Raw genomic sequence first — 12,974 nt, forward strand, 5'->3', positions numbered from 1 at the left:
AACACTGATATACATGGGTCCATGAGGAGACTAGTTAACAAGAGAGGCAACTAAACATGAAGATGTAGTAAACACAAGAGGGCTCAAGGTTGTAGGGTTAGGGTTTGTGAATAATGTAAATATTCTTCCCAGCTGGCTATAGTTTCTGAGGGAAAAGCAAAGCATACTTTAAAGAATTTACTCTTAGGCCTAATTTCCCTGGGAACCGCTAGATCTGGTTTAGGACTGACTGGTATTGTTTTGAGCCTGAGCTAGGCTTGGGGAGGGAGCCACCAAGAGACAAGGAGCCTTCTTTCAGATAGAATGAGGATGCCGGCCATATCCATGGCCATGTCCAAGCCGAGCCAAGGGGTGCGGGCCTTTTTGCCCTTTTTCTGTGTCCCCCATTCCCACGTCTGCTGCCCATGCTAGCCAATATCTGTTTTAGGTTGTCTTTCTCTGCACGAGAAAAAAACTTACTTGTCATGGATCACCAACCATCACAGGGTCAAGCAGGGGGATGCGAGGGAGGCAGGAGCTATACCCTTGCCGGGGGACAGGTTATGTCTCCTCGGGAGCCTGTTTTCCCAAGGCCTCCCTGATTATTTCCAGCCTTGGGGCCCTCCCACCTGTCGGCAAGGTTACAATTCCTGAAACCAGATAGGGTGTTTCCCAACATGTTGATGGTCTGTACACAAACACACCCTGGAACTTGAGTAGTGAGAACCTTTCTGATTTCACCCCATTCCTCACCCTCCACGGACACTTGCGTGTGATCCCTCCCCTGACTCACCCCCTTCAGTGAGAAGTAAGTCTTCCCAGCAAAAGTATCTCTGCTTCTCAGTAACAACTCTTGTATTTCCCCACGGACAAAGGATCAGTAATCAGAATGTATAATAAACTCCTACAAATAAATAAGGATAACTCTAACTCTCCTAAATTTGGGCTATTGCATTAAGCCATTCAGAGGTGGTAAATGAGCCTGTGAAAAGATTGAACTTGACCCAAGGCATCCAGATAACACGAACACTGACGAATTTCAGTATCTCTGGAAGTGGTGGCCAGGAAGTGGGACACCAGGCATTCTCTTACATTGCTAGCAGGAGGATGACTGAGTCACCCCTTTCAATTAGATGTCACCACATCCCGACAGAAGACGAGGGTGTACCCTGCTGCACAGAAGTCCTGGAGGTAGCTCCAGGCAGGCACACGTAGACCAAAGAGCATGTAGGTATATGGCTGTTGATTCTAATGTGTGTCACAACCAAAAATGAACTATAAGGTAGCCTACCAAAGTAGGATATATTTTTCAATGTTGCTTAAATATTTGTGTTTCTGGACATCTGGCCAAGATGGAAGCATAGGTAGATACATTTTGCCTCCTTGCACAACCAGAACAAGGACAACAACAAATTTAAAAACAGAAAATAAGCAGAATTGCCAGAAAATTGAACTTTATGGAGGTCCGACAACTGGGGAGCTAAAGAAGAAACATTCATCCAGAATGGTAGGAGTGGAGGAGACAGGCAGCCTGGGCAGAGACCAGTAGGGACAGCTGGGGTGCAAGACAGTCCATGCAACCCAGGGCTCCAGTGCAAGAAAAGAAAGCCTCAAAACCTCTGGCTGTAAGAACCTGTGGGTGTTGTGGCAATGGGAGAAACTCCCAGCCTCACAGGAGAGTCCATTGGAGAAACTCATAGGGCCCTAGAACATACGCAAACCCTCCCACCTGGGAACCAGCACCAGAAGGGACCAATTTGCTTGTGGGTAGCGGGGGAAGTGACTGGAAGCTGGCTGTGAGCTGAACAAGTGGCATCTGCTCCCTGTCTGACCCCCACCGCACACAGACCCTAACAACACAGCCACCAGGGTTGCCCCCGCCGTGGTGAACACCTAAGGCTCTGCCCCTCCCAACGTAAGAGTCAAGCTGAGACAAAGAAATATGCCAAATGAAAAAACAAATCAAAGCTCCAAAAATAGAACTAAGCGATGAACAGATAGCCAGTCTATCAGATGCACAATTCAAAACAGTGGTAATCTGGATGCTCACTGATTGATTGAGTATGGTCACAAAATGGAGGAAAAAGTGAAGGCTACGCAAAGTGAAATAAAGAAAAATATACAGGGGACCAACAGTAAAGGGAAGGAAACCAGACTCACATCAATGATTGGGAGCCAAAGGAATAGATAAACACACATTCAACCGGAACAGAATGAAGAAGCAAGAATTCAAAAAAATGAGAGGCTTAGGAACCTCTGGGACTCCTTTGAATGGTCCAACATCCAAATCATGCAGTGCCAGGAGAAGACGAAGGGCAAGAAATTGAAAACTTATTTGAAAAAAGTAATGAAGGAGAACTTCCCCAGTCTGGCAAAGGGAATACAATTCCAATAGATCCAGGGCACTCAGAGAGTCCCAAAGAAGTTGGACCAAGGAAGCATACACCAAGGCACATCCTAATTACATTACGCAAGATTAAAGATAAGGAGAGAATCTTAAAAGCAGCAACAGAAAAGGAGATAGTTACCTACAAAGGAGTTCCTATAAGACTTTCGGTCGATTTCTCAAAAGAAACCTTGCAGGCAAGAAGGGGCTGGCAAGAAGTATTCAAAGTCATGAAAGGCAAGGACCTACATCCAAGGTGACTCTATCCAGCAAAACTATCATTTAGAATGGAAGGACAGATGAAGTGCTTCCAAGACAAGGTAAAGTTAAAGGAGTTCATCATCACTAAGCCCTTATTAGGTGACATGTTAAAGAGACTTATCTAAGAAAAAGAAGATCAAGAACTATGAATAGTAAAATGACAACAAACTCACAACTATTCACAACTGAACCTAAAAAAACAAAAACAAACTAAGCAAACAACCAGAACAGGAACAGAATCATAGAAATGGAGATCAGAGGGGGAGGGGAGCGGGAAGAATGGGGGAAAAGGTACATGGAATGAGCAGCGTAAATGGTAGGTACAAAATAGCCAGGGGAGGTTAAGAATAGTATAGGAAATGGAGAAGCTAAAGAAATTATATGTATGACCCACAGACATGAACTAAGGGGGAGGAGGGAATGCTGGTGGGAGGGGGGTGCAGGTAAGAGGGGAATAAAGGGGGAAAAATGGGACAAATGTAATAGCATAATCAATAAAATATATATTTAAAAATTAAGTTAAATTAATAAAAAATATTTCTGTTTCTCCCTACTGGAAGTCAAATAATCTAAACTATCAAAAATGAAGCAACCGGGGCGGGAAGCGGGCTGCTGGAGGCAGCTGGAAGCAGCTAGGCCTACGCGCAGTTGAATCCTCCGGGAATCGGATCCATCAGAACCGCCACCATGACTGTGGGCAAGAGCGGCAAGACGCTGCAGCACATCGACTACAGGATGAGGTGCATCCTGCAAGATGGTCGTATCTTCATTGGCACCTTCAAGGCTTTCAACAAACATGTGAATTTGATCCTGTGTGATTGTGACGAATTCAGGAAGATCGAGCCAAAGAACTCAAAACAAGCAGAGAGACAAGAGAAGAGAGTCCTTGGTCTGGTGCTGCTTCACGGGGAGAACCTGGTCTCAATGACAGTAGAGGGACCTCCTCCCAAAGATACTGTCATTGCCCGAGTGCCGCCGGCTGGAGCTGCTGGGGGCCCAGGGATTGGCAGAGCTGCTGGCAGAGGAATCCCAGCTAGAGTTCCCATGCCCCAGGCCCCTGCAGGACTTGCTGGGCCAACAGGTGATGACCCCACAAGAAAGAGGCACCATTGCAGCTGCTGCGGCTGCGGCCACAGCCAGTATTGCAGGGGCCCCAACCCAGTACCCACTGGGCTGTGGGGGTCCTCCCCTGCCTATAGGCCGAGGGGCACCCCCTCCAGGCATGATGAACCCACCTCCTGGTATGAGGCCTCCCATGGGTCCCCTGATGGGGATCCCCCCTGGATGAGGAACTCCAATGGGCACGCCCCCTCCAGGAATGCGACCCCCTCCCCCGGGAATGCACCCACCAAGACCCTAGAGTCATCCTGGCCCTCCTCAGCTCCCTGCCTGTTTCCTGAAAGACTATACATAGTCCTTTTATTTCCTTGTGGCCTGTGAAACAAATTTATAATAAACTCTTAATAGCCTCTTTAAAAAAAATGAAGCAACCAAAATAACAAATGAAATACTCTTAAACCTTCCATTTATATATTTGAAAACTACTGGTTGACATAACAATAACATTAGCCACCTAAATCTTAACCCCCCACATATGTTTGAAAATTACACATATCAACAAAAAGGACAAATGAACACCAAAAACTCCTATCATATCAAGCCAATGTAAAATATCTACATCCATTGTTTCCTCTGAGTCTATGGGAAACAATCAAAACAGCTGTTGAAACTTGGTTGGGGCCTGAGGAGTGGACAGCGGCGATGTGACGATGAGAAATCCACTTTGGAGACTGTTGGAGGTGATACCGGAGTGTCCTAGTTTGTAGGAGGTACACAGTAACCTCTATGGAGTCAGAGGACGTCATGAAAGATGGGGGACATCAGTGTGACAGGTTCCTCTCATTGGCTCTGGAAGAGAAGTTCTCTGCACAGTACCACAGTGTCTGTATCAGTGTGTGCTTGTTTCAGGAGATTTTATAGTTATTACAAACTGGAATGGAAGAAAAACACGGTGTTCAGGATTTGACGGCAGAAGGTAACTAGCTCCACAAATACAACAGAGACCCTGCTGCTGCTTCAAAGGCGGGGCCTCCCCCCTTGTTCGCCTCTCACCCGTCCGTGCTCCAGTGGTGGTCAGCCTCTCCCTCCTCCCCATCATCAGCATGGTGAGCCCAGGCCTCATACAGATGAAAGCAGCCCAGGCCAGCAGGGGGAGGTGCACAGGTTCACCGTTATAGGCCTGCCTGCCCTCACTGAGAGGCAGGAGGCTTCATGTAACCAAGGCAGAGAAGAGGGCTTAGCAGCTTTTCTCAGCTAGGCCTGCACTGCAAGGAGGGTGTGTATGTGTGTGCACGTGCGTGTGCTCACGCGCATTCTCAATGGTGTTCCTGCTTGAAACTCATGACTGCCCAAGGGGTTTCCCACATATCCTCCCTCTTTATGCTATTTCAGCCCCTGAAATCTTTTGTCCACCATGCTAAGATCAAGCCACTGGCCTATTGATGGCTCTCACCATCATGACTCTAGGCTTTCTGTTCTGGAATATTCTTCTGCAGGAATTCTGGTTCCCACAGGCCAAGAACCTGTGGCCCTTCAAAGCTAGGCACAAATATCACCTCCCACTTAGTCTTTTTTCCCCCTCCTGTTTTAGTCAGGATTCTCCAGGGAAACAAGCCACAGCATTTTAGATAGATGATTGATAGATAGACAGACAGACAGATTTATTATAAACTATTTGCTCATGTGATCATGGAGGCTGCCAAGTGGAAAAGCTGCCGTGCAGGCCGGCATGCTGCGGCCCAGGAGAGCCAGTGGAGCCCATGAAGTGTGAAGACCATCTGCTGGAGAAGGCCCTTTTCTTTGGAGGAGGCAGGTTAGTCTTACTGCTCTTTTCAGGCCTTCAAGGGACTTGCCAAGGCCTCGCAACATGCTGGAGGTAAACCCCCTCACTGAGGAAGTGAAACTTATTACACACCCTCAGGCTAAAATAACCGTCTCCTCTCCCCTGCCCCTGGGTCCTAACACCCTGGTCCACAGTCAGAATGTCACACCTGCTGAGAGGGGCTTGTGCATGTGTGTGCTGCACACCTCATGAGGTCACTGGAAATACAATGTGTCCCTTTGTCACTTTTGTAAAACAGAGTCTAACAGTCTAACACATGTTAAAGCTCAATCAGTCTGTGATTCCTCGGGGGCAGGAGCTGAGGGAGGGTTCCCCTCATGTGTGGGCCTCTCTAGACACCACCATCCACACAAGCACCCCTTACTCCACGGCTGGAAAGCCACCCCCACCCAGTTCATCACCGGGGTCCCTCCGGCCACCCCCGGCAGGGAAACCCTAATGCAGCCTTGTCTTGGTCCTTATGGGGCAGTGAGTGCTGTGAGCAGAAATAAGAAGGAGGTTGTTGTCCAGCGACTCCCAGTTCAGATGAGGTCTGAGCCCAGTGTAAGAACCGTGGAGCCACTGGTCCCACCATGCCCCCGTCCACCCAGCCTTTTCCTCGTTAAATGAGCACAATAGACTAAGACTTCTGACTACACATTCACTTAGTGAAGATGATGAGCTCCAAGTGACAGTAAGTCCCAATTACCCTAAGGCTGTGAGCAACAGGAGGATGCCTATACCAGGCCTGTCTCTACTTAAGCTTAGGGACGCAGGATAGCATCGAACTCTGTGAACTAACAGGTAAAAGAGATAGAAGGTTCTGGACAGAGTCACTAGAGTCAATATACAGGAAGGACTCGTGCTGTGCGGTTGGGAGACTAGAGACAGATCAGGGTGGGCAGGACTTGGGCTGGGCTGGGATTAGATCGTGGTGGGTCCAGGTGATCAGGGCGTGGGAAGAGACTCCATGCATGGGGCTGGGGGACAGGAATCTGGGTGTAACCCGTGGGAGGAGGCACGCAGGAAGGGCCTGGTAGGCTCCACCCACCAAGCTGGGTTAGGGAGGCTGTGACTGGGAGCACAGAGGAAGGCAGAAGGCTGACATTAAAGGCCTGGCAGGAAGGCCAGGTGGGAGCAGGATGGGCCTCCGTGGACACCTACGCATCCCTGGCTCACCTGGAACGCACGTCCCTAGGCTCAGACTCACCAGCCCCTAGGAGCCGGCGGGATTCACTCCTGGGCTGATTTCAATGGTTGGGCTATAGCGCACACTTCCAGAAACAGGCCTCGGGTATCTGGATGACATTCTGGCTGATGTACCTGTGCTAGTGTCTTCACCTTTCCACACATCCATTTCACAGTGTCCTGCAGGAAGCGCTGCCTGAGAGAGTGAAAAGACGTTAGAGGGAACACTGTGCGCAGCCCCGAGCTGCATGGGCTGCGGTCTCACTGCAGCTCTCCGGCTCGTGCTGCCTCTCGGGCCGGGGCCCAGGGTGTCCTGACGGGGGAGACAGGCCACGCACCGCAGTCCCTGGCCCTGCCTCTGTCACTGGAGGGGTCTTTGAAAGTGCGGAAATAAAGCCAGAGACAAGGACCCTCTGCAAAGAAGGAGAGTTTCTCAGACTCAAGAGGCCACGGTTTTGCTCTGGGTTAGGAAGATTATGCCCAGAGCAGCCCCGGTCCTTCAGGGCTGGCTGGTGCTCTGTGAACGACCCCGTGGGTGAGACGCAAGTGAGGATGGAGAGGCAAGGAGGCTGAGACCACCCTTTGCAGAACTGAAAACCTTAAATGCCCTGTAACTCATGACAGTGGCCTCTAGGTAACATTGTAGGACAAACTTGGGCATCTAAATTGTGGATGCTTTGGGAGTCGCCTTCAAAGCAAAAACCAAAAGTCCCCTGGGTTGAAGTCCAGGTTCCCAGCTGGTCCCACAATCCTGGCTTGAGCAACATCCTGCCAAGGGAAAGGAAAAGGTCACTGGTTAGATTCCTGGTCAGGGCACATGTCTGGGTTGCTGCCAGGTGCCTGGATGGGAGGTTGTGGCAACTGGTTGATGTTTTTCTTGAACATGAACGTTTCTCTCCTCTCTTTCTAAAAATAAAGAAATTAATTAACAAAATTCTCATCTCAGTATCCCAGCCTTGTTCCATACAAGAATTACTTTAATTAACAAAGGTCCGTGGGTTTCACTGGGCTAGAAATGACAGAAAAAGACATCGTTGATGAGAGAACAGCTAAAGCAAGTCTTCCTGTCTTCAGCCCCTTTAGGAAGGAAGTGCTCCTGGGAACAAAATCTTGAGTCTTTTTAAACAGAGGAATGATTCTGAAATCGGGAAAGGAGATGGGAAAGGACAGGTGGCCAGGAGAATGGGGTGGAGGGAGAGGGGCTAGGGGCACAAGGGGAAGGGACTGAAGCTTTCGGGAGCACTACCCCAAAGAGCAGGTGAGGCGGTGGAAAGGGCGACCCCAGGCTCGCAGGTGGGAAGGACCACGCTCCGGATTCCATGCCTCCTGGGGCCGCCCAGATGTGGCTCCGCACCACAGCTCGGCCCCTCAGGCTCCTCGATTCCCCTCCCCGGGCTCCTTTCCGCCTGCGTGGCGTCACAGAGGCTGGTTGTTGCCTTCCAAGTCAGGCTAGAGACTTGGGACAAAAAAGGGGCCACTTGGCCTTAAAAGTCAAGCTGGGCCAGTGGGCAGGGATGGAGGGGTAGTTTGGAGAGGGAGGAGTTGTGGCAGGAAATTCTGCAAAAGCCCCCCCCCCACACACACACCTCTGTCCCAAGCTCCGGTCTGGGGAAGGGGGACCCCAGCCTCGGGTCATGGTGTAGACAGGGGATGTCCTTTTGACATACTCCCATGTTACGCGCTTTTGTTTTTTGGAAGAACTTCCTTACTTTCTGTCACTAAAGGATGCAGCGAGTTATCTTGTATATTTTCCAACACTCCAGGGAGGCCTGGTTCTTTTATTGGAGAATGGTATTAGAAACCAAATCTAGGGTTCATTGCTTGTATGACCTCTCTGGCCAAGAGATTTTAAATTTTTTCATTCCATACTATGCTCAGGGATAAAAATTGTTCAGATTTGTTGCAGCTATTATTTCATAGTCCAGTATTAATTGCAGTTTAGTTTCATATATCCATGACCTGCACAGAAATTTTCAGCAGTGAATGCATCTGATGGCTTGGTTAGGCTGGTCTGTCAGCTACTGTCCTCCAAATTTGTTAAGACAGTTTGGAACTGAAAGCTAATTTATTTGTGGGCTCTGACATGGCTCAGTTGGTCGGGCATCTTCCCAGAAAGTGAAAGGTCGCCAGTTCACTTCTAGGTCAGCGCACTTGCCAGGGTTGTGACTTGGTCCCTGCTGGGGACGCAGATGAGGCAACAGATCAATGTTTCTTTCCCTCTCTTTCTCCCTTCCCCTCTCTCTACAAATAAATAAATAAATAAAATCTTTAAAACTTCTATGTGGCCAGCCACATTCTGGTCTTTCTCCCTTCTCACCATGCCCATCCCTCTGTGGTTGCTTCCCTCTGTGTACCCCTCTGCTATGGTGAAATGTTTCGGGGGACTGTTTTGATGCTAAGATGACTGCAGTCCAGGATGCAGCTGGTAGTTGGTCTACGCCGCCACCTAACATTAGTCACGGTTCAGAATGCTGTCAGTGAAATAGTTTAAAACTTGCATGTCATAGTTTGGATCTCTGTAGGTTTCATATGTGTAAAAAAAAAAAAAAAGCAGAGGTTCCAAAGTCCATCTTGACCATCCTTGTCACTCCTTCTTTCTTAGCATAGCCCCGCCTCATCATGGTGGAAGCCTTTGCAGGCACTTGGAGGCTAGTGGACAGCAAGAATTTCGATGACTACATGAAGTCACTCGGTGTGGCTTTTGCTACCAAGCAGGTGGCCAATATCACCAAGACTACCACAATCATCAAAGTAAAAGGGAACACTATCACCATAAAAACCCAAAGCACCTTCAAGAATACGGAGGTCAGCTTCAGGCTAGGGGTGGAATTTGATGAGATGACAGCAGATACAGGAAGGTCAAGTTAACCGTGACGCTAGGTGAAGGCAAACTTGTCCATGTGCAGAAATGGGATGGGCAAGAAACATTTGTGCGGGAGCTCGTTGATGGAAAATTCATCCTGACACGCACCCGTGGCCATGCAGTTTGTACTCGCATTTAGAGAAAGGTGTGACCTGCCCTCTCCTTCACCGACTGCTCCTCGGCCCACGGGCTAACTCTGGACTCAGCACCAGATTGCCTCGTTTTTTCCTCTGGCATTTTGGATAAATTCACCTCATTTGGGGAAATTCTTCTGGGGTCAGGTGCACCGTCCCAAATCCAGGATCAGTACCCATTGTGTTTGTTTTTTTAACTGCATCCAAAGAGTGCTCTGAGGTCAATAAAGCAGAGCCAAGACCAAACAAACAAACAAACAAACAAAACAAAAAAAAAAAAAACAAGAGAGAGCCCATTGCTATTGCTTCAGACCATCTAATTAGTTTGGGCTAGGCAGCATGTTGATACCATAAGCTTAAATGATACAAACTATACAGTAGTGTACTTAATACGCTTCAAGGACAAAGTTCTAGAATGGATTATTAAAAGGATATTTCCACAACACTATGAAATAGAGCTGTTACAAATGACAAGGAATTTTTCAATTATGCCAAAATTTTGATAACAGTTACAACACAGATATTTTCTCACAATAGTCTTGTGAACAAGAGAAATAGGGGAGAATGTCAGCAACTTAGACTGCTTTGTAACTATTCCAGTGACTGTAGCCAAGTACCAAGGATCACGTGTCACTGCTCATTGGCTCCAGGCGTGGGCCTAAGCACTTCAGTCCATTTAACCGATTTTCTAACCAATGGGATGAGAACGTGTACTGGGCAATTCTGAATAATTTTCTTCTCAAGAAAAGATTCAGAGAGGATGGTCCATTCTTTCCTCTACAGAATTAAGATTTGTCTTAGAACATGAAGGATGGATCAAAACCATTTGCATTAATTCATTTCAGGAAGTATGGCTTAGGAGTATCGTGTGTGAAAACATAAGGCTTTAAGTTCAACTACTAAACATTCTAACTGAACCAAAGTCAGAATTATTAAAATAAACTATGACAGCTTTACAATGGAGTACTGCTCCCAAAATCAAGTTTTCTCATATTCTCAAGTGAGGCAGACACCACCTGGAGAGTGTTCATTTTGGAAGTCACATTTTAAAGATAGCCTTTGGAAAATGAGAGTAAAAAAGAGAAATGAGAGATAGAAAAAAGTTTCTTCTGTAGCCACTCAGACATAGATGCTTTAGCAACATGCTGTCTTGATAAAGGCAGTATGCTTTGTATATTTCTGTATCCATCAAATACCTCATATTGTATTTACTTAGCACATGGTAGGTGCTCATTATTATGTGAGAGATGAAAAAAATATGATTTTTCTTACCTATGGTTCTCACAGCTTCCTTGTGATCAACTCAGAAGAGATTTATTCGACCATCTTCTCCAACTGTGACGATCTCTGGGTTGTTGCACACGACACCTGTGCATGGTGCACAGCTCCAGGAAGGACTGCCTGGCCCCGAGTGGTAGTGAGCCGCTGCCCACTGCTGGCTGGCCATCAGCGTCTAGGTGTCACGAATGAGATACAATTCATCAAAGGAAAGCTCTAAAAAAACTAGCAGTTTTCCCTAATTGAAGTATGTTTTAAGCCCTGGGTGATATGGTTCAGTGGATTGCGTGCTGGCCTGTGAACAGCAAGGTTGCTGGTTCAATTCCTAGTCATGCCTGGGTTGCAGACCAGATTCCCAACTGGGGGCACATGAGAGGCAACCAGTTGCTGTCTTGCTCACATGCACATTGATCCATTCTTTCTTGTAGCCTACGTCCCATGGAAGCAGACAAATAAAATACATGTCCCAAGGTGAGTGAGTGATAAAGGGAAGGAGGGTGGGGAGGGGGGGTGTAAGTTTGCAGTTGTAGGGGAGGAGGCTGCACTGAGGTGTCATTTGAGCAACGATTTGGTAGAGGGGGAGAAATTCTAGCCAAGCAGCTAGGGCTGGGAGTTGAGCACTCCAGGCAGAAAAAATAGCAGGTGCTAGATTTGGATTCGGGGTGTGGGAGAAGGATTGGAGCCAAGGATGGGGCACCAGTGTTTTAGGCCTGGGCAACGTGGAGTGGTTAGCCGTTTTCTGAGTTGGAAATAATAAATGAGTGGGCAGCAGGGATTTTGGGTGTGCGTGTGGGGGAGGGTGGAGTATGTGCAAGGAAGTGTGGGAGAGCAGTGTGTCTTGGGAAATGCTGGGCTCGAGATGCTTCCAAGACATTTAAGTGGATAGCTTCAGTAGGTGTTTGAGTATATAAGAATTATTATAATCTGTGTCCTTCTTTATTTCTGCAAATAAATGGAAATCATTTAAAAATTGTGTTTAGAGTGTGATTTGTTAGCCACTAGCAGCATACTTATGGAAAAGGGAATATTCTCTTAGTTTTATCGTGTACATTCACGGGCCAAATGTAACCAGCTAATAAAGTTCTACGGGGCTGTTTTCAGAAATTGGGGCCTCACTTGAAATCCAGAAAATACCTCCTCATTTTACAGATACGTACAAGTAAACTTGTGGTGCACCGAATAAAATTCAATTTAATTTATGGGATTGGGAGGATTTTAATACCAGTATGTGCTTAAATTTAAGTTACTTAAAATTAAATAAAATGTAAAGGAGTCATACCAACCACAGTTCCAGAGCTCGGCGGCCACATGAGGCGAGTGGCTGGTCTGTGTGTGTTGCAGCCTGTCTAGGCCGGGCAGGTCAGCTTGAGACTCATGTAGATGGAAGACAATGCACAGAGCTGTGGGGAGGCTTGACGTGCCTTTATTCAAGGGAGCCACGCAGGCCACAAGCCAGTCAAAGTCTGTGCGCCCCACTCTAAGGAGCCCCTACCTTCTTAGGTACTAGCAAGAACAAAGGCAGCTACGGGCCAAATAGGTAGGTAACATAGCATGAGCTGCGCACGCCAGCCCACTTCCTGTTCTGGGAACCGTGTATCGGGCCCAGACTCAAGGCTGTGAGACCCAGGCTCCAGGCTATCAGACCCCGTCAAGGTTGTGAGAAACTTCTTCTCTTAGCTACCCACACACATGGGTGAGGAAGCCAGACTGCCTCCACTTACCCTACACAGTGCAGACGCAGAACAGTTCCATTATCATAGAAATGCTGTTGGACAGCACCAGATCTAGGCATGCGGTTGCATTACAGACTTTTTAATGTGACCTAAGTTCCATTGTGCTGTTCCGCGTATTTTTGTTAGTATTGCATTCAGCTCTGGCCAGCATGCATTAAGCGTGGCAGTAAAACACCAGAGATTATCAGACAAGGGTCATCAAGATGTCAACATTTTATCTAATAATCTGATATGATGGTGGTTGTTTTGTTTAGTGATGAGAAAGCTTAAG

General features: G+C 47.6%; 2 pseudogenes; both read left to right on the forward strand.

The window, feature by feature from the left end:
* The first annotated feature begins 3,290 nt into the window (after positions 1 to 3,290).
* On the forward strand, positions 3,291 to 4,108 carry LOC129067247 (small nuclear ribonucleoprotein-associated protein B'-like; annotated as a pseudogene).
* A 5,206-nt stretch (positions 4,109 to 9,314) lies between these two features.
* Positions 9,315 to 9,697, forward strand: LOC129066944 (fatty acid-binding protein, heart-like; annotated as a pseudogene).
* Positions 9,698 to 12,974: the final 3,277 nt, after the last annotated feature.

This window comes from Pteronotus mesoamericanus, unplaced genomic scaffold, assembly GCF_021234165.1.
Source record: "Pteronotus mesoamericanus isolate MK-2021 breed Mesoamerican mustached bat unplaced genomic scaffold, CSHL_Meso_final contig_20, whole genome shotgun sequence".
Classification (NCBI taxonomy): domain Eukaryota; kingdom Metazoa; phylum Chordata; class Mammalia; order Chiroptera; family Mormoopidae; genus Pteronotus; species Pteronotus mesoamericanus.